Here is a 21,044-nt window from a genome sequence, read left to right on the forward strand (position 1 = left end):
TGAATATCACTATGGTCACCTTGAAGGACTCCCCTTGGGAAGCTATGCACCAACGCCATCGCCTAGTCCACCCTTCAAAGCCATTTTGTAACTCTTTTTCTGAAATAGCCATCAGAGCTGTCGTCGTATTACCCTTGATGTCGTGAATGTCATCAAAATGTGTTCCTTTCAGTATTCCCTTTATCTTCGGGTAAAGAAGGACATCATTGGGAGCCAGATCAGGTGAGTGGGGAGGGTGTTCCAATACAGTTTTTTGTTTCCTGGCTAAAAACTCCCTCACAGACAGTGCCGTGTGAGTTGGTGCATTGTCGTGATGCAAGAGCCATGAATTGTTGGCGAAAAGTTCAGGTCATCTAACTTTTTCACGCAGCCTTTTCAGCACGTCCAAATAGTCAACTTGGTTCACTGTTTGTCCAGTTGGTACAAATTCATAATGAATAAACCCTCTGACATCACTAAAGGTTAGCAACATCATTGCAACAAGTTTGTGAACTTGATAGTTAGACCTCGTATACATGTAAAATGCTTATTTATGTATAGTAATATATAATGTGTACACACATAATTTTTAATATGCACAGAAAAAAGCCTCCCAAAGCATAAATATCTAACTGTGCCCTGTCTATGCATGGAGGTAGCTGGGCTGGGATCAGGACAAAGAACTGGAGAATTTCACACTTTATATACTCCTGCACTGATCGAAGTTTTCATAATAATTATGTATTATTTTATTACTTTATTTTTTTTACTCAATAAGGACAGTCACAGTGTATTATTTTATTATTTAAAAAATTAAGATACAAAAATCCTGACTTCAGTCAATGACTCTTTTTTTTTATTTAAAACAATGTTATTTATTATAGTTTCTATTTACTATAGAAGCTATCTTTATAAGGATAAGATGGAATCTGCAAGAAAGCAGGCAGAACTCACTCATCAAATCATTTCGTTCTGAGTGTAATGATTTAATTAGAATTCAACTTGTCCTTCTCCTCAAAAGGTACATGAAAATTTGAAATTGATGGTTCCCAGCTCCTGTGGCGGTCCTCTGACGGCAAAGTGGTTCTCCGAAGATGTGACGATGTGTATCTCCCTGTGCTGTCCATCTTGCAGCTCTGAGCGTTGTCGGCCCTTTTCCAGCCTGCATTCCGAGGGGGAGAGCAGACCAACGGAGACTGTCTACAGATCCTTTCAGAGGTGATGCCACTTACTCATCCCCCTCACCTGCTTCTGAGGACACTCAGGGTGTTCATCACCCCGCAGAGCAAGGGAGTGAGAAGACAAAACCTCCTACAAGCCCTGGGCAGGCACACCCACGGAGCTCACCGTACAGTTGGTGATGCGCAGTGCCGAACATTCTGGAGTTGACAGGGCATGGCGCTAAAGGCTGTCTAACTTAGTCATTACCAAAAGCCATGGCGTGGCTTGGACAGGTGGTATTACCTTTCTGGGGCCGTGGAAACAGCTTCGTGGAAGGGAAGTGAGTGGCCCCGGTCTGTACCACTGGGACTAATCTGTGTTCTTTACAACCCACAACTATGTACTTGAACTAAAATGTGAGCAGTCTGGAGCCTAATTCAAACACCACTGAGGGGATTAAACTATGTTAACCTCTGTGAGAAGCAGTTTGGAAGGGTCTGCCAAGTTTTTAAATTATCGCATCCTTTGACAATTTCATTTCCAGGAATTTATTGTACTAATACCAAAGTATTAAAACAATCCATTGCATGCCCATACATATTCATTGTAGCATTGTTTGCATTATGAAAAATTGCCAACAACCTAAATATCCTTAAATAAATATTCAAATTAATTAGGGCACATAAAATGGAACCTAAACAGTCTTTTAGAAAAGAAAGAAGCAGATTGAGATGCCCTGACGCGAAATGAGCTCTAAGATGTAGCATTAAACATCAGAGTAGGGGAAATGTTTGAAAAATATGCACAGTTGTAGATGTACAAAGTGGGTGGGGTAGAGATATTCATGCTTGGAATGTACTTTATATGCCTGGACTATCTCCAGAAGGCAACACAAGAAATGAGCTACAGCGATGGCCCCCGAGGGAGGGAACTAGGGCTGAGGGGGGCGGGGCCAGTGGAGAGGGCCGAACATTTACTCTCTACTCCTTTGACATCTTCTGAATTGTGTGTACATTGCCTATGTAAGTTTCCCAAAATAATTAAAGAAAGAAGGAAAGTCCATGAACTATGGCACCTCTGCAGACACATACTGTGCTTTCACTGGACTGAGCACTGCTTTGCAGTGACAAGGGCAGAGAGGGGTTCAGGAAGAGGTGACTGGAATCCTGCCCTGGAGAGAAGATCAGTAGGACTCATGCATCAGAGTTATAAGTGGATCATGGACTCTCAAGCTGGAAAAGGCTCAGTGTCCTGTAACCCAAACCTGCCAGATACTCACATCCTGACGTTGACCTTCAGCTCAGACACCTCCATCTAAGAAGTGATGATGCTTGGCTCACCTTTGCCATTGGCATGAATGAAAAGGGCACAAGGAAACACCTGGCACGGTGCCTGGCACAGTCTAATGGGTGGTGGGCCTGTGAACATAGATCACGCAGAACGGTAAGTGCTTGGGGCAAAGGCTGCGCTCCCCACATTCTGCCCCCTTCACCTGCGGTGAGTGGTTCCACTGCGTCGCCTTGGAGTGGCTGCATGACGTCCTGTGGATGGAGAACCATACGTCCTTAACTACACATTTAATATGCACAGTTTGCTTTGACATTTGCAGAGATTATAAACATAAGTATAGATGAGCATCTTTTTGGCGTATAACATATTATTTTTCAAATGTCCTTGGTTCAGGAGCACAAATATGCAACCAAAGCACTGAACTTTTATTTTTTTTAGGAGGGAGGGTATTTGTGAACAATAATATATTGCTGTGACATTGACATTCTGAGGCACTTATTCTCAAATCAAAACTCCAAAAGAAAAGGGTGTGGGGCAGGGGAGAAGATATGAATGTAAGCAGCTATGGAGATGAGATAAAAAAAAGCACTAAAGTTTAGTTCAGATGGGAGACCCAGATTCTACTTACAGCATCGATCCCAAAACCATCTCTAAGATGGTCCGAGTCCTATAACATTTTGAGACCTTTACACAATATTTTAGCTAAAAGTAAAAATAGCAAAAAGCCTGGTATTTCAAAAGGGTAAAGAGTCATAACATCAAAATACAGGAAGTTTTCATTTCCTCTGTCCCCAAAGAGAAATATTTTACCTGTTGAAAGAAAGAGGGAGAACAGCATTTTACAGGCAGAAGAGTGGGCAGCCTCCTACCTCCTGAGGCAGGAACCTGGGGGAGTGGGAGCTTTGCTGGGGTGGGAGGTTCACAATGGGTGGTGACATTGGGAGAGGTGGTGCGACCTCCCGGATCCTCTGTGTTCCTAACTCATGAATTCACCATAAGAATTAAGTGTTCGAACAGGCCGATTCCCAATGACATCTTCCACATTTCATTAAAACGCCTCTTGTTAATGAGAGTTCCCAGGCCAGGGGAGGCTCACGGTGGACCTTCAGTACAGAGACCCCTACTCCCTGCTCGGGGGATTGCTGGGTCTGTTGCTATGGTCAGCGTCTGGAGAAACACCAGCCTGCTGGCTGCTGCCACCTGCTTTCCATGGGGTTCCCTCCTGATGGGACCAAACTCAAAAGCAATGGCCAAAGAGGAAACAACGTTACTGTACTAACAGCTGGCCAGTGGGGCCCAACACTCTCTCAGTACTTCCTGCACATCTGCAAGCTTTACCTGACCGTCACATGACGCCCACGCCAGGAAGCAGGCACCGGTGTGACCCCATGTCACAGACGAGGAAGCTCGGGATATGCCCCTGCTGGCCTCGCAGATTAGAGCTAAAATGAAATGGCTGGATTAGACTGAAACACAGACCATGGGCCCAGCACAGCCAGTTGTCCAACGGGATGGAGAGAGAGATGACAAAAACACGGGGTCAGCAGGGTCAGACAGTCTGGGTCAGCCCCCGTGGGTGCTACAAGGCCTGGAAGAAGATGCCTGGCTAGTCCCACCCAGGATGGCAGGCTCTGCCAGGGCCTGGTGGCAGGAAAGAGAGCGAGGCACGCAAGAGGTGGCCCTTTTCGCACAGTGACCCAGCGCGTGGTCCCATGGCCAAATCAGGACCTGATCAAGTGATTTCTCCTTTATCAGGCAAGAGCAGTGAAAGCCAATGCTATCCAGAGATGAGGAGGGAGGAAGGGCCGTGGCTCCCCAGCTCTCGCAGACCTCCAGGCAACCCCTTGTGGGGCTTATCTGTATCCCTCATAAGAACACAGATAAAGGACCAAGGCTGGGTCCTTTAGCTCGGACCCAACCTTGTCATTCTGTGGCCCAACACCTAGCAGAACGCCCAGGTCAGAGGAGAAGCTTAGCGTGTGTGGATTGACTGAGTAATTAGTACATACACGAAAACCAGAAAATGCCTGGTTTTTTTAAAGTTGGAATTGAATGTAAATTCTAGGCACTTATTCCTGCCCTTCGCTGTGGTGAGTCCCCAGGATGGCCCCCCCACTTCTGCCATCACCCCTGTCTGTTCCGTACCTGCCTCTTGCTTCCTACCTCCTCCACCACCACCTCCCTCACTGCTGGCTCTGCCTCCTCCCTGCTTCTGTCTCTCCCACATGTGCTGTCAGGGTCATCACAGAAACACCATTTTGTCTCCACAGTCACTTTCTCTGGAGCAGATGAAACTTCTCCCCGTTGTACAGCACAGGAAACTGAGGCCAAACTCACTCAGGGACCCCGTCAAAGCTGAGTTCAGCCCTGGCCCCCTGATGTCCAGACCAGTGTCGGTCATCCCCCCAGCCCGTCGTCTGCTTACAGGTCTCACAGCAAGAGGGGAGGCCCCTCTTCACCACCTGACTTCACAACTGTGTCCATTAGTGCCACGCCAGCACTCTTGTGACAACAGGAGAGGGTTTCCTTTCTCTGGACAACAGAAAATGCTGTCTAGGGCCGCCAGCCCCGGGTCCGAGAGGGGCCATGCCGTCACCTGCACCACCGGGCACAGCCGCCAAGGAAGGACGCCATCCGGAGACGCCCTCCCTGACTTGAACCAGCAGTGGGGAGTGAGACAATGAAGGTAGGCAATTGGTGACCTTCATTTGCCCTTTCCTCCTTTTCATCAGTGGGGATAAATAGAGTCCTTCCCTCTTCTTTGTCTCTGGGCATACAGTTCTCACTTGGGTCAAAACGTGTGTGGCCTGGAGGAAATGAATGTAAGTTCTACAAATAACTCAGGCTATTCAAAAGCCATGACAATAAAGGCAGAGCCTGAACTCCCAGAAGCCTGCAGGGGCTGCACAGGGAAAGCCAGTGTAGGGGCCCAAGCAGGCGTGTGAACCGCAGGGAGCAAGGCCTGGCTGAAGGAAGTGGCCAGCTGACTGCCCCCTGGGGACCCAGAATTACGGAACTGTCCAACTTCTCAGGACAAAGAAGAAACGGTTTTCATAAGAAATGCACTGTTTCAAATGTAGTTAAAAATCTTTAAGATACCGCAAGGGCCAGCAACATCCGGCCCCCCACCCCCAACACTAAGGAAGAAAGACGAGGAGCAGGAGGGTCGTGAGGTCAGTCCAGCGCCAGGAGACACCAGACTACGGTCACAGCCTTGACCCTTCCATTCTCCACCTCTCAGAGCAGCAGAGGCAGAGACAAGCGCCCTCAGGGAAAGAAAGACAGTGAGGGGCACTGGACCTTTGCACCTGCTCCACCCTCCAGAGGAAAAAGAGCGATCTGTGGGGACAAAATGCGTTAAGAGGCAAGCACTCCCAACGTCCCGCCTTCCCTCGTCCATCCAGTCCAGGAGGGGAGGACCGTGCAGGCCGGGCCTGGGACAGGCGAGGGGACGGGAGTGTGGGTGCTGTGGCATCACCCGGCGAGGGAACTGGACAGCTGTGACCAAGATGAGGGGATCCCCACTGTTCTTCAAGAAGCTCAGGGACACCTAGAAGGACTCTGGCCACCACGCTGTGTCTCTGAATTCAGTAAAGCCTTGCGGAGACTGGGCCAATGGGTTAGGCCGGGAATTAGTCTGTTTCCCAGGTAAAAAGTCCTTCTGTTCTAAGAATGAAAGGCAAGCCCCACCCCCACCCCCCAAGGTCTGCAAGTCTAGGGGCATTTTCTACAACATTTAAGTCTCTGGGACTTGCCAAATTGTTCCTCGTGATGACTGTGTTATAATGACAATGTCATTCAGGATCAGTGAGGCCATGTGAGGGCAGCGCAGTTGGCCTGCGTCCCAGCCAGTCTGAGAAGGAGAGGAGTTCCTGATTAGTTTGAGGGCAGAAGATGGACACAGAGAGGCACAGAATGAGGAAAAGTGAAATTTTCCGCCAGCATGGGGGCAGGATAGGTTGTCTGGAAAACTGGTGGGACCACCCAGAAGAAGCCCATTCTGAGAAGGGATTGATGGAGGAACTTCTTGGGAGAGAATTTTCCCAAAAGAGCCGTGAGGTAACTTCAGGCAAGAACAAAGACTTAGTCAGCAGAGGACAACAGACTGTGCCCAGGCCAGGAGACCTGATCTAGCTCATGGACATCGGCCGAAATCCTGGGGACACAAGACTTGGAGCCAAAACAGAAGGAGGGGTCCTCATCACAAACCAGCCAGACTTGGGGGCACCAGAAAAAAAGAGCATTTCATCCCCATTTCTCCCCAGAGCCGCCCCCGCTGTGCTCCAGAGGGGACGACCTCCCTGAGACAGGGCTGCAGGGGTCAGCAGAAGGGACTGGCAGAGCAGTGAGGGCTGGGAAACCAGCGGGGTCCCCAAGGAAAGACCAATGCCACACATTCTTACATACAAATGAGACGTCTAGAGACTCCCAGTGTCCCTGGGGGGAGGGGGCATGCCATCAGATAATGGTCAGGTGCAAGAGAGTACGTGTTTAAATGTGACATTACTTACATTTTAACTTCAGTCTTGGGGGCCAAGAAAGCACAGAATGTAGGAACGCCCAGACATTCCCCAGTGATAATTTGGGGCATCATGTTTTACCTCACTAAGGTTGTAAGTCTTGGAGGACAGGTGTTATCGTCTCATTTATTTAAGGCTCTCTCTCCAGCGACCAGGATCGTGTCTGGTATATCGTCGTGTCAGTAGTTACTGATTAAATAAGTTTCCCACTGCGTTTCCCCACGGTAGACCTTCACATCGTCAGGTCTCAAGCTCTTTGTAGCACCAGACCACTTTTTTGAAATGGAACCTCAAGCGGAAGGAAACACACACACACACCAGGTGAACGAGGACTCACTGTGACTGGAGATGGGGCGGGGGTCCCTGCACAGCCCAGCCAGTTCCTCTCGGCTGACCCAGTGATTCCTCTCGGCTGTTCCTAGGGCTGCATTTGAAAAATCTCACGATAAAGAGAGGGGGCCCTTTGGGGGAGCAGGAACGACAGCTCAGCACACGCATTGATGGAGAAGTTAAAGTCAGGGCAACCTTCAGTTGACTGGGCAGTGACGGAGAGCAGAGCGGCCCAAACCTGGGACGTCATGCTGCTCCCGCCAACCTGTCAGCACGCTCTGACACCTCATCAATATTAATGCCGTTGGCTCAGCAGTTTCTGAATATTTCTAAGTTTGAGTTCTGTCTCAGCACTTTCCGGGACGAAGAGCCAGCTCAGATGGAGATGCAGTCCTGACAATGTCATAAAATGTTGAGTTTAATTATATTATCATTTGATGCTTCCCACCCAAACCTCAAATTTTGCATTTGTATTGAGTTATTCCTGACTAGGTCTGGTGGCAATGTCACAGTGTCCCTGTCAGGACACATTCCACACAGCTGAGGCGGCCCTCTCACTCCTTCACATCAATGTCTTGAACACTTGCCAAATCCAACAATTCCAAAGAAAATGACGTGAGGTCCGGGGGACAAGCAGCGCCCTGGAGCTGCACGTGTGGACGCAGGGTGGCACGGGCCTGGGACCAGATTTCTGCTGTCCCCTTTGCCTGTGAATGTTGTTGACTTGAGCAAGTGACTTTGTTTTCTCTAAGCCTGAATTCGACACCTCTAAAGTATGGGGAATAAAACTTGTATCTGTTTCCTATTCCTCCTGTAACAAATTAGCACAAATACGGTGGATTAGTACAAACAAAGTTACCTTATAGTTCTGGAGGCCAGAATGGGTCTGAAATGGGTCTCATGGGATTAAAAGCAAAGTACCAGCAGGGCCGCATTCCTTCAGGAGGTTCCAGGGGAGAATCGTTTCCTTACCATTTCCAACTTCCAGAAGCTGCTTACATTCCTCGGCTTCTGTCCCCTCCCTCCATCTTCAAAGCCTCTGATGGCTGGTCAGGTCTTTCTCACATTGCATCACTGACTTCTGCCATTTATAAGGATCATTTATAAGGACGATTGCTTCTGTTTATAAGGACCCTTGTGATTACACTGGACCCATTTGGATAAGCTTCCTGTTTTAAGATAAAAATTGATTAGCAATCTTAATTCCCCATGGCCATATAAGGTAACATAGTCACAAATTCTGGGGATTAGGGCATGGGCATATTTTGGGACCATTATTCTACCAACTGCAAGACCTACCTCATAGTGTGGTGGTGAGGGTGACACGAGGGCAAGTGCTGCCATATAACTGAGTGGCTTTCTCCAGAAGCTGAAGACACTGGGGCATATCAACACCAGGAAACTGGAAGATGTGTACCATCTTGCATTGTCCCTTAGGACATGCTTGTCCCAGTAAAGGCTACCATCCAGCTTTGCCAACCTAGCCTACCAATCTTAGGACAAAGCAATGATCCATTACGGTTCAGTCTACCTCCCTTTTCCCTTTGTTTGCCTGGAATCAAAATGACAAACACACCTTATGCCCAAACCTACTCTTTTATTTTTTATCCTGCCCATTAGCAGCAATGACACTGAGTGGGGTCCCCACTAGAACTCCAGGACACATTCAACTACACATCCATGAACCTCCCCTTTGACCTCTGGGGGCCAAACTCCAGGATCCCTCCTGGACCAGACACCCCCCTTACATGCTTTTGGAGTAGCTCAGTCTCACTCTCAGGAGACAAGTGGATGGTCAAGCTCTTCCCTGACACAGTGGGGACGTGAGTCTCCAGACTGACATGAGTCAGCCGGGTTGTACAATAATCCCCCATTCTCATTCTCTCGGAGTCTTTCCCCGCAGCCCTCAGGAGCTTTCCCTCAAGCCAGCCTTGTCCTTTAAAGCCTGAACAATTCCTAACTGACAGGACACCCTCATCTCCAGGTGGTTTTTTCTGCTTAACGTACGCACCATTCGTCATGATAACAGTCTGTGCAATCCCCATGTAGCTAAAGGTTCTGCTAAACCTCTCCACTAAGTGGGCTGTAGAAATGGGCAAACTCTGCCTTCGTTACCATAGCCACACAACTTGAAGGACATAAACGGTTAGAAGAGGCCTATTCGTTACCACATAAAATGAGTGAATTAGAAGCGGTACAGGGAGGAAGGGATGAGTTTGGATGAAGTCCAGGCTGGGTCTGAAGCATTATTCCACCGCTTTCGAGCAGTGTGACCTTGAGCGAGATAAACGCAAATCTCGGTTTCCTCATCTGTAAATTATGGTTAGAAAGGAAAGAGAAAACAGCTGCCGAAGTCACCACAGCTGGTACCTAGTTCTGTTCCGATGACCCATTGCTGTGTCTCCAACGACCCGAAAATATGGTGGTTCCAACAGCACCCGTTTCATCACATCTCACAGATCTATGAGCAGCACTTCGGCCAGGGCGTGGCCAGGGGACGCCTCTGCTTGGCATGTTGGCGGCTGACGTCTCCGGGCGGGGGTGGGCGGGACAGCTTCACTGAACAGTGGATTCTCATTATTCACAGTAGTTATGTTCTAGAAAACTGCCCCGGGCACAGGGAGCGAACACTGAGCCATTCCTCCCAAGGGAAATCCAGGGTAAGGTCCTTGCAAGCCTCTGGTCACAATATTTCTGCTGACCGATCAACATGTAAGCTTCCTTGTTTGATGTGAGCTTCTGTTTAAAGACACCTTATTTAGTACACGTGCCTTCAAAACAGTTAATTACATTAAATACAATTACGAATTATAATTCAGTATCATATCCTTTATCCTAGATACTAAGCTGAGAAGGTTTGACACCCCCCTTCCCCTGAGTAACGTGACCATGGCTTTCTTTGGTTTTCAGACTCACCCTGTGCTGTCTACGCCACCTTATCTTTAATCGGTCATCACCCATGAATCCACAAATTTAGCCACTTTCCATATTTCCCGTAGCTTCATCACACACTATACATGTTACTCTCGCGATGCAAGAGTGGTCGTATGTACAGATTGGCAAATTTCCTCTTCCTTTTTCTCTTTATACTATATTGTTGACCATGAACAATGAACTCACAGCCGACAGCACTAAAACTCAAGTCTGAACGAAGCTCCTCTAACACACATACTTTCCCCATGAGGCATGTCACAGCCTTCCTGCACTCAGGATCGCCAGACAGCCCTTCCACCCGACGCTTGGGGCCACTTTAAACAGCGAAATCACCAACGAAAAGCACACCAATGTGAGAAACGTGGCAGTCAGTGGATCATGAGAAGGACACTTGTTTACAGTCTGAGCTGAAACCAGGAGGCAGAGCATCACCTGGTTCCAGGTGAGAACATGCCTATCGGGCAACTCAGCTTTTTCTGCCACTCTGCTCACCTCCATGTGGGCAAGAACACAAGGATGGTGCAAGTATTCATCTTGGAGTTACAAATAAATTTTCGTGAGCAGGAGAAATCACAAATTCAGAGTTTGAATATTGAGGTCAGCTGTTTCTGGTATTTTTGCAGCAATGGCTGCACACAGCTGGGACTATCCCCTAGGGCGTGTGCATGTGGGCTCTCCCACATGGCAGCCTTGGGGTACCTGGACTTGTCACGTGGTGGCTGGCTTCCCCCAGAGTGGGCATCCAAAGGGAACAAGGAGGAAGCAGCCTGACTTTTCCCGATCTAGCTTTGGAAGTCACACAGTGTTGCTTCCGCCCCATTCTCTTGGTTGCAAGTGAGACAGGGGACAGCCCAAGTTCATAGAGGGGAGAACTAGCCCTCCACATCTTGATAGGGGAGAGGCTATTATGGCCATGTTTCCAGCCAGAGTGCTAGAAAAAAACAGTAGCTACTATTTGATACAAAACAACAAAAGATGTTTCAACCAAATACCCGCAAGAGTAGAAGCAATTATTCAGAAAGCTCACTTCTGTGATCGTGTCCTACCTCACAACCTTAAGGAAAAGACAGATAAGAGCTAAGAAGAGGTAAGAAGAGGTAAGGAAGCAAGACCATTATAGAAGCCAGGACTTGGGGGGAGGGAGGGACAGAGAGAGAGAGAGAGAGAGAGAGAGAGAGAGAGAGAGAGAGAGAGATCTTCAAATCCAAATCCAATTAGGATATAGTCTGGTCCCCACCAAGTGTCAGGAATTCACGTGTGGCGCACGGCGGTCTAGAACATTGGTTTACTCAGAAACAAGCAACTGAAGCCTGTTAAAAAATATAGATTTGTTAAACCCTGACTGAAACATGCGAATCTGTAGGCCTCTATTATTTTTGACAGATACTCCAAGTCATCCTGGTGTGGACACTGGAACAGGTGCTTCCGCCAGCTGGGAGCTGGGAGGACACCACAGCCCCCGTCATCACCCAGCTCAACGCCTTCAGACGTCCCCAGAGACCGTCTGGGAAGCACTTCTAGACCCATCTCATGTGCCCAGAATCTACTGAAGAGAATGTGAGTGAAGGGCAGTGCCTGTTTCCCAGCCACTAGAAAGGGCCCTGGGTCTCCCCTACTCTGTGACAGAGAGGACCAGGAGACATGCTCCAAGGGGCCCTTGTAAATCCTCTTTTAAAAGCACCTCTCTGTCAATAGGTATTATTGTTGAGAGAAGGATGCTCCCTGCAAAAGACGTCCATGTCTTAATTCCTAAAACTTGTGAAGACGTTACCTGCATGGCAACGGGGAACTGAGGTCGCAGATGGAATTAAAACATGCCCTGTATTGCACTGTCGTTGGTTTCTCGTGCGGAAGCAAAGACAACAGCATGTTTGGCACATTGCAGGGGCTCGCTCACCAAACGGCATAACAGATGACCAGAGCGCTCCTTTATTTTGCTTTGCTCTTATCCTCCAGTACTCATAAGCAAACACTCGATTTTACTCTAGTCAAAGAGAAGTTAATGCAAGAGAACTTTGGAGAAAGCACGAAGCAAGGAAATTAACACAGGCTTTGAGGGTTAGCATGGAGCCTGTGGGTAAACATCAGCGACCAGCAGTCTGCATTTTGTCCATCCAGTTTCTATAATCACTTCCATTTTTAGAATCAAAGGCAATGAAAATGTATTCCATCAACAGATATTGACAACTGAAATCACAGGCAAAGGGCCAAGCTCCCTAGTATAGACAGAGCTCTTAGAAAGCATTGAGAATAAGACCAAAAAAAAAAAAAAAAGAAAGAAAAGAAAACAGAGACATGAAAGATATGGCAGATACTTCATGGAAAAGAAAAGGGGCTGTTGACGCAATGAAAATACGCTGAACCTCACTCATAATAAGAGAAAAGCAAATTAAAACTACACTGGAATTCAAAAGTGTAATAACAATGTGTTGTTGTTACCTGTTGTTTCTTGAGGAGCAAAGGCTGTTACACACAGCAGGCAGGAGTGGGAGTCTGTACAGTTCTATGTGATGGTAATTTGACAACCTATCAAAATAGTAAATTGGTCCCTTTGTCCATCCATCCCTTTGGGGAATTCATCTGACAGACCTGCCCACAGAGAAGTCAAATAACACACTGCAGCTTTGTTTGTGATAGTAAAACATTGAAACAACCAGAACATTCACCAATAGGAGACTGGTTTTATAATGATACATCCATTTTGTGGAATAGTACAGGTACACCGCTGTAAATAAAAATGATAAAACTCTCTAGGTGACATGGAAACATCTCCAAGATATATTTTTTAAGTAGAAAAAAACCAAGATAAACAGTGTGCATAACATGCCATCTTTTGGGTTACAAAGAGGGGATAGAAAATAAGACTATCTTATGTTTTCTGGTATGTGTGCATGGAGGGTCTCTGAAAGGATTCATGAGATTTGAAAATGAGGTTGGAATGGTCAATAAAGAAGTATTTTTTTCCTCATGTGAAATATTAGCCTGGGAAACACACGAGAGGAGAAACTTCACAGAAAAGTCAGATGAAACAACCATAGTTTAGAGGACTGGTTTAAAACGATGTTAGCTTTCATTTCTGTTCTAATTAAAATACATTTCTATTGTGGTATGGAGACATAACTGAAGTTTTGTTGGTTTTCTGTGTTTATTTTTCCTGATTTTCTGAGAGAGACAGAGAGAGAGAGAGAGAGTGAGTTAATGTCTAAGCAAATTAACTGTGTAACTATATATTCATTATTTAAACATGTTAAGGACAGGAGAATTCCATGGGTGTCTAGTAGAAAAAACTTACCAAAAAAGGGCTATGATTCCATGTGAAATATGCCTTTTCTCCAATGCTTCTAATTGTACTATGTTTCAAACATGAGCAATCTGATACAAAAAAAAAATAACACAATTATTATTATAATTGGGCCAAAATGCATTAACAATGGCAGTTCCTGGATATTCTTCTTCTTTATTGGTCCCTTAAGAAATTACTGGGCTTGACATACTTAGAACAGAAATCCATCACCAAATCATTCCCTTTTAGTTGCACAAATCTACATTCTACCCATTAGAAATAGTCTTTCCTATTTACCTGATTAATAAAAGAACCACATCATTTGTCATCCACCCGAGACCCTTTGAAGCTAAACAGGGCCTCTTCATCATGACGTGGGGACACACGCCTAGGAGAGGTTGCCAAGTCCGAGGTAATTTACCTCTTGTGGGATTTATAATAAATGTAAACTGCAGAGCATTTATAAGATTGGCTGGGCTGCAATGAATTGTATCTTTCCAATTAGGATACAAATGGCTTCCAGGGGACACAAGTTGAACTCTTTTCTGTAAAGACACATTGATCAGAGCCGAATCATTTCTTAACATCCTGCAAACCATCTACGTGACCTGCCCAGCGAACCACCTCACTGCGCTCAAAACCTGTGATGTGTCCACAGAGATTACTGACTGCCTGATAAACTCGGTGGAGCGTTCCAACAGTCAGTCCCCTGTGGTTTATTCAAATTTATGGCACCTAATTCTTTTCCTAACCTGAAATTCATTTCTGCATGTTTGTATTGTTGGTATTGTGCTTTCTAGGAGAATAGCCTTCAGTTTCTACTTCGCTCCATTCAAGACATAACAGAACTTACCCAATGTGTCAAGGCAGTTATGGTTCAGATGCCCCATCCTTTTTGCTTCCTGCCCCCCCAAAAGCCAAGTCAACCAACACCAAGACAGACGTAATCCACCTTGTGTTCTGCATACTACAGTCATAGTTTTAAGTATTTCACAGGTTTTTGCCCATTTGTCCCTTCATGTGGACATACCCCAAATCCTTTTATCCTGTTTGTCACGTGGGGACAACACTAGTCATCATTCTAGTGTTAGTCGTGCTTAGGGGAGTCTTGCGAGGACTTGAGGCCACCCGTGAATCCACTGAAATCATCTGCAGCATGTTTCGTGTGTACGTTTTTTGTTGTTGTTGTTCTCATGAGAAATGGTTCAGAGTGGTCATCAGATTCTCAGATGGGTTACCTGAGGGCTCAGGAAGGGTTAAAACAGACACACCTGAGTCAGGAAGGCACCTTTCCTCTGGGCATTTATTCTGCAGACAGATGTGTCCACTTTGACAGAAGTTTTCCCACTGGGTTTTTACAGAAACAGCAGCAGCCTGTGGTCGTGCCACTCCCGGGTGGTCCAGTTCCCAGACTCCGCTGCAGTGGCGTGTCCCATCTTGCCACCATTCTTAGGTTGTTCATGATACACATGGCTCATGGTCCTCTTTAATTGAAGCCTTTGCATAATGGACTCCGTGCTCACTTGTACTTCTGACTCAACTGGCGAGATTAAAACAGTCGAAATCTCTTCCTGGTGACTTTTTGCTACTTTCATATTTCTCTGGTACCAGAAAAGAGCCCTCCCGCTCCACGTCCCACCAATGTATTGCTGATAAATCACAATCAACTTCTTCTGGGTTATAGCAAACATAAGACTTGCCCCTCTAATATCTGTTTTGACAGGAAATGTTTGGTAAATAGAGAAAACCTGGCCATTTTACACGAAAGAAAGGAAAACAAAATTTCCAAGATATTACTCAGGGTTCTATGAAATTCTTCCTTTAAACTTTTATGGCCTCGGATGTAATACATTTGTGTGGGAGGATCTGGGTTAGCTCACGAGATCAGGTAACGAGGACAGTGTGGGGTCACTGCTGCTCTCGGGTGGCCTACACTAGCCATCCTGATGAGTACTTTGCCCAGCTCGGTGAACCAACTCAGGGATTCTAAACTGTGATTGGTGACCCTAGGCCTCCTTCTAAGTGGATTTCACGCAAGTCCCTCTCTTAGTTCATTAAAAGCTCAGACTAAAACACTCACCTGGGGAAGGTCGTGATGTGTGCCAGTTCCCAGGCACAGAGATGGCATTTGACAGCTCTTATTCTTTGTTCCATCATCCTGTAGAAAAGGCGCCCAGAACAACAAAAGACACTTGGCAGTGCTGACGATGTGTCGTGGCCTTGATGCTGCCACAGCACTGTTTTCTCTGCCCCATAAAGGTGGCGTCCGGGAATAATGCACTGTGACGTTCACCTCCATCTTGGAGTTGGGTAGATTAGGGAATTAAGCTCAGTGAGGGATGCCCCTTTTAGGCTCTGTCTCAAATCCACAGGAATTTGCCCCATTTTATGTCAGTTACTTTGCCTTTGCAAGTTTTATTAGCCTTCTTTAAAAACAAAAAAGAAAGGGGTGGGGACAGAAAGAAAGAGAGCAAGAAAGAGAAACATAGAGAGAAACAGAGGAAGGAAGGAAGGAAGGAGGGAGGGAGGGAGGGAGGGAGGGAGGGAGGGAGGGAGGGAGGGAGGAAAAAAGGAAGGAAGGAAGCAAGGCAGGAAAAACACTACACTCAGCAGGGCCTCCTTCCCGGGGTAGACAGAGGAGGCTGATTGTACTAGAAACCTCTTTGGAGCTGTCCCGTCAAGGCCAACAGCATCTCCACAGGAGTGAAGTCGATAGCTGTGGCCTGACTGCACTCTGAGAGCAATCTGTGTGGTTTGAAAGTCGTTTCTAATAGTCAGATATGACGGAATGACGGCTGGAGTCTGGACTGAAGCTGTTCTTTTTATGTCCAGTTTACACTGACCATCTTCTGACTCTGCTGAGAGCTGAGGGACAGAGATCCATCTTCATTTGCACTGTTTGTGTCTTATTGAGATGGTCACATATTTTAGCTCCATGATATTTCAAAAACATTCTGCTCCCCTGCCTCTTAACGACCATCCACGTGTCGTCCCATTAAATATATCCAATTTCTGTATCTTCCTTAACTACAAAATGTTTCCACGCCAATTCCCTAGATAAACCTCATGGCGTCCCATTTTAAATGGCATGAAAGGCCAGAGCCAAGTTTGCTTGCTTTCTGAATCTGATTACATAAAATTCTCCACTAGGCAATTTTCCATTTTAGATTCCCCATATCTATATTAGTGATATGTCTCCGAAAATGCAAAAATAATATTTGCCAAACACACTAAGGTAATTATGTCTGCCTTACAAATAACAGTATTTTACAAATATAAAACAGCTTCACATCAAAGTTGATCTGACTATGTTTAAACTGAAGGTTGATATGCCTGGATCCTGTCTGAATAGCCAGGTGTGGGCTCCTGGCACACGACAGGGAAAGAAAGAGAAGTGGTAGTCATAGAGTATCTCCTGTGTTCTTATACTTTTGATCTCGTTTTATTCTCACAGCAGCCCCAGAAGTTGGTATTATTATTTTCCTATTACAGATGAGGAAAACTGAGGCTCGGAGAAGGTCCATGTCTTGCCCAAGGTCATTCCAGCTAGTAGAGTCTAGATTTGAACAGAGATTCAGCTCTGTGCCAGCCTGTGTCCCTGGGTAAGGGCCATAGGGCAGTCCCTCAGGACCAGTGACCTCAAGCAAAGCAGTAAGTCAATTTCCTGCTGAATAACATAGCATGTGGCCTAGAAATTGGACAACTAAGTAGATGGAGAGAAAAAGAACCATCCATGAAACAATGGCAAAGGGTGATCTTCAGATATGACCTAAACCCAGTGCTCAAAGGACGGCTGGGTGGGCCTTGGTGATCGTGATAGGACAGCTTGAGGAGGTCTGGCCATGAGGCAGGGGGATTTCAAGATACAATCAGGGCAGGAAAAAAGAGTCACACTGGAGTGAGGGACTGACTCTCTGTGGGCTGATCTGAACTGAGTCCTAGGGTGTGGTGAGCTCACACTGGATCCACGAACAGAACACGGCAGGAAGTCACTCTGGGAGGGTGCAGAAAAGGAGTGGGGGGGTCAGAGGAGGGTCCTACACTCAGGGGAAAACCAACAGTATTGGGAAAATCAGAGAACCAGCTCAGAGGTGGCCTGGACAGACCATGTGTGTGAGGGCAAGGGCAGCGAGCCTCTGTCCCTGGGCACCCCGAAAGATCAGCATCACCTTGAAAATGTAGCAGGACAAAACCCTCAGGAACTGCCCCTTCCAGCTCTGAGGAAACAGGGATTGACCAGCATCCTCAGGGCAGATGTGGGACTGAAAGCACGGGAAACCAGCTCAGAATACATCCATGTCAATTGCATGGGAAATTAGAAAAGAAATACAGATGACAACCGAAAAGCTAATTAGGAGTCTGAGAATAAAAGCTGAGGCCTTTTTCCCTTAGAAAAGATGTCCAGGCACTGCTTTGTTTCATAACCAGTGTTTAGGAGAAGCCTGGGGAGGCAACTGCTTGGAGTGGTGGCCCCGCCCAGTGCGTCTGCAAAGCACAGCCGGTGTCTGGAGCTTGGGGAGAATTGGGACTCATCAAATTGAGAGGATGGAGGGGATTCCAGGTGTGGAAAGAAAATGAATGGAGATGAAAAGGTTGGAAACCACCGTGGGTATTTGGGTAACACTGAGTCAAATAGCTTTTCAGGGGGAGGCTGCACCCCCGGAGGGTAGAAGAGAGGTACCCAGAGCGGGCACGCGAGCACGGCTGGGTGGCTCTGGGGTGGCGGGACAGAATCATAAGGTGAGCCCAGTGGGATTCTTTCACTTTCTCTGGCAAGGAGACAGCGGCTCTCCAATTAAGCATCCCAGCTGCTGAATCGGCAGGCCAGACTCCCCCCAGCAAAGGTGCAGACCGGCCTCAGCACCAGGGAACCTGGGAAAGGGGAGGTGCATTGGGTGCTTCCTGAGACTGTTTCTGTACAGGATGTCACCTGCTGTCATTGCTTTCAACAGTCAGGCAAGCTCATGTTTGGGGAGTCTAGAAAGAAAGAGAGCTTCCCTGAGTTTTAAAGGAAAATGATTGCCTTCTCTCTCTGCTGCCAGAAACGCATACATAAACATTATTTTCTCCATTTTGTCATCGTTTTCTCTTGTCTGGTGTTTATCAGGCTTTTTTCTCATATTTTTACGGATAAGAGGTGCTTTTAAATTTGCACATCTGAAGAAACAGAAGGAAAGAGCCCTTTTTCTCCATATTTCTAATATTTGGCCAGTCTTTTGCCAAATGTGCTGACCTCTATTCTGCAGATGGTTTAACTGGGTCACAATCATTTTCCATCAAAATTCTAAGGACACTACTCCATTGCTTTCTGGATTTGGATTCTGTGGAGAAGTCTGAAGCCAGGCTTGAAACGGGGATTTTTAGTTATTTTGGAGTTACCCCATTTGTTTTTGTTGCTGTTGCTTTTCTTTTGTTTGTTTCTTATGAGTCCTTTCTTTATGCCTGAAATATAAACGTGTCACTATGCTAAGGCTAAATATTGGGCTCTTTTAGTTAATTTTGCCTTGTTTTTAATGAACTATTTCAATTCGAAGGTCTAATTCTTTCTTAAGCTCAAGAAAGTTTCCATTTGTTTACTGCTTCTTTTCCGTTTGTTCTATACTTTTTGATATGTACAAGGGGTCTCCTTGATCTGTCGTCTGTGTCCCTTCTTTTCCTCTTGTCACTTTCACTTTCTCCTGTTTGTCATATCTTTGTCCACTTTCAGGTACAAGAGGAATTTCTCATGCCTCTCATCTACTTAACTGATCCAATTTTCTGTGACATTGAATCTGTTCCTGGCTGCTTCCATTTAGGATTTAGAATTCCACCACTGAGTTTTTCATCTCCACACATCACTTCTTTCTCTCTGACTGTCTGCTCACTGATCACGGATGCAACCTCCTCCTGCGTGTTTTACGGAACACACAGCAGAGAACGTACAACATTTACTCCACTTCCTTACGGAACTCCATTTCACTGAAAAACATTTGCTCTGGTTTCTTGTGAAGCCGTTTGCTGCTTTGGCTAGTGATTTTCTTCGTACTATTTCTTTATAAAGCTATTAATTTTTTTCTATCTTTGTTAAATCTAATGAACAGTAGTCCCTGCTTGTTTATTATCAAGAATCAACATGGATTCTGACATATCTTGTTTGAATTTCTTCCAGATTCTTTGGACTTACTGAAAATTGTACACATGTACAGAGAGTTCCTTAGCCAGTCAGGTACCAGCGCTGCAGAGACAAAGGAGGAAGGCTGACCAGCTGCTTTAGCAACAGGGAGTAGCACCGCTGCAGCACTAGACAGCCTCTCCCCATACTCCTTCTGACACCCAGAAATTAATACTTGAGCATAAATTCTGAGACTTATACTCCAAAAATATCCAAAATATCAAGACTTATCTAAAAATACCTCGACTTATGGAAGCTGTTGACCTTAAACAGACAGCCAGATATTTCTCCAGCAAAATGGGTTTATCTGGGAAGAACAAAGAATTGCAATTCTAACCATGGGGTCTAATGCCGAACCAGGTGCAGGTCCAGAGACACAAAGGAGAAGAATGCTCTTTAATGGACTTGGGAGGAGCGGTTGTAAACAAAGAGCTCATTGGAGGAAACTGAAAGTTCAAAACATAGTGATTTTTCATTGGCTGAGTTCTGTCAGTCTCTCATTGGCTGGTCGGTTACTGGGCAAGGAGGAATCTCTTCTTCCTCCTGCTGGGGTTGAAAAGTAGCATGGCTGCCTGTCGGAGATGGAAAGTAGTTCCCTTCCTATTGGGGTCAGTTGTGTGTGATGAGTGACACATGGATGAGAGTTTTCTTTTAGCTCCTGACTCCATTTTAAATGAGGTTGCTGTTTATTGATTTTCACAAAGCAAATGAAAGAATAGTACAATAGTCCACCACATTGTTGACGTAAGAATGTCCAAACCTGTAGAGAATTTTTATAGGAGTTTGTTTGAGCCAAACTGATGACATACCAGGAAGAAAGATCTCAAATGTTCCAGAGCATGACAGCTTCTTTTATGCATTTGGAATTTAGGAGGAAATAAGGAAGATTACATAGAGGTGGGAGAAAGCAAGAGGGGGATTGGATTACAGGGTGGTTAACAAGATTATGTGTTCCCTCTGAAGGGTCTGAAAAAGAGGCATTTCAAAGGTGTATTAACCTAGAACAATGGACAGGGCTTGCACAGGGCTTGCTTAAGGCAAAAATAAAACTTTTATAGGCAGGGGGCGTGACAACCCACCATGACCTGTCTAATTAGGAATTTATGATCAGATCACCCTGTGAGGATACTCTCACTGAGATTTATTACAGAGCCCTTTTTTTTGTCCATGACATCAACAGACTAAAGAAGAAAAAGCACACGATCACGTCAACAGAGGCAGAAAAGGCATTTGACAAGATCCAACAGACATTCATGATTTAAGAAACTCTCAGCAGACTATTTCTATAGAGGGGAACTTTCTCAACTTGATAAAAACTATCTACAAAAATCCCCTACAGTGATCATCATGCCTAATGGTGAAAAACAAGAAGCTTTCCAACTAAGACCCTAACAAG

At 46.0% G+C, this 21,044-nt stretch overlaps 1 long non-coding RNA gene across 3 annotated transcripts in view; it reads right to left on the reverse strand.

Annotated features, from left to right (window-relative positions):
* Window positions 1-756: 756 nt before the first annotated feature.
* Window positions 757-21,044, reverse strand: part of LOC109451501 (uncharacterized) — a 68,555-nt gene continuing 48,267 nt past the window's right edge. The window contains exons 3-6 of one of the 3 annotated variants that reach the window (XR_016019796.1): window positions 15,578-15,655; window positions 13,507-13,586; window positions 12,654-12,803; window positions 757-10,019 (exon numbers count right to left, since the gene is read on the reverse strand). This is a non-coding gene — a long non-coding RNA (uncharacterized LOC109451501). The remainder of the gene's footprint in view (window positions 10,020-12,653; window positions 12,804-13,506; window positions 13,587-15,577; window positions 15,656-21,044) is intronic. The other 2 variants (XR_012490387.2, XR_012490384.2) reach the window with 2 other exon arrangements.

The sequence above is a fragment of the Rhinolophus sinicus genome, chromosome 17, assembly GCF_057876585.1.
Source record: "Rhinolophus sinicus isolate RSI-liver-muscle chromosome 17, RSI-T2T, whole genome shotgun sequence".
NCBI classification, from domain to species: domain Eukaryota; kingdom Metazoa; phylum Chordata; class Mammalia; order Chiroptera; family Rhinolophidae; genus Rhinolophus; species Rhinolophus sinicus.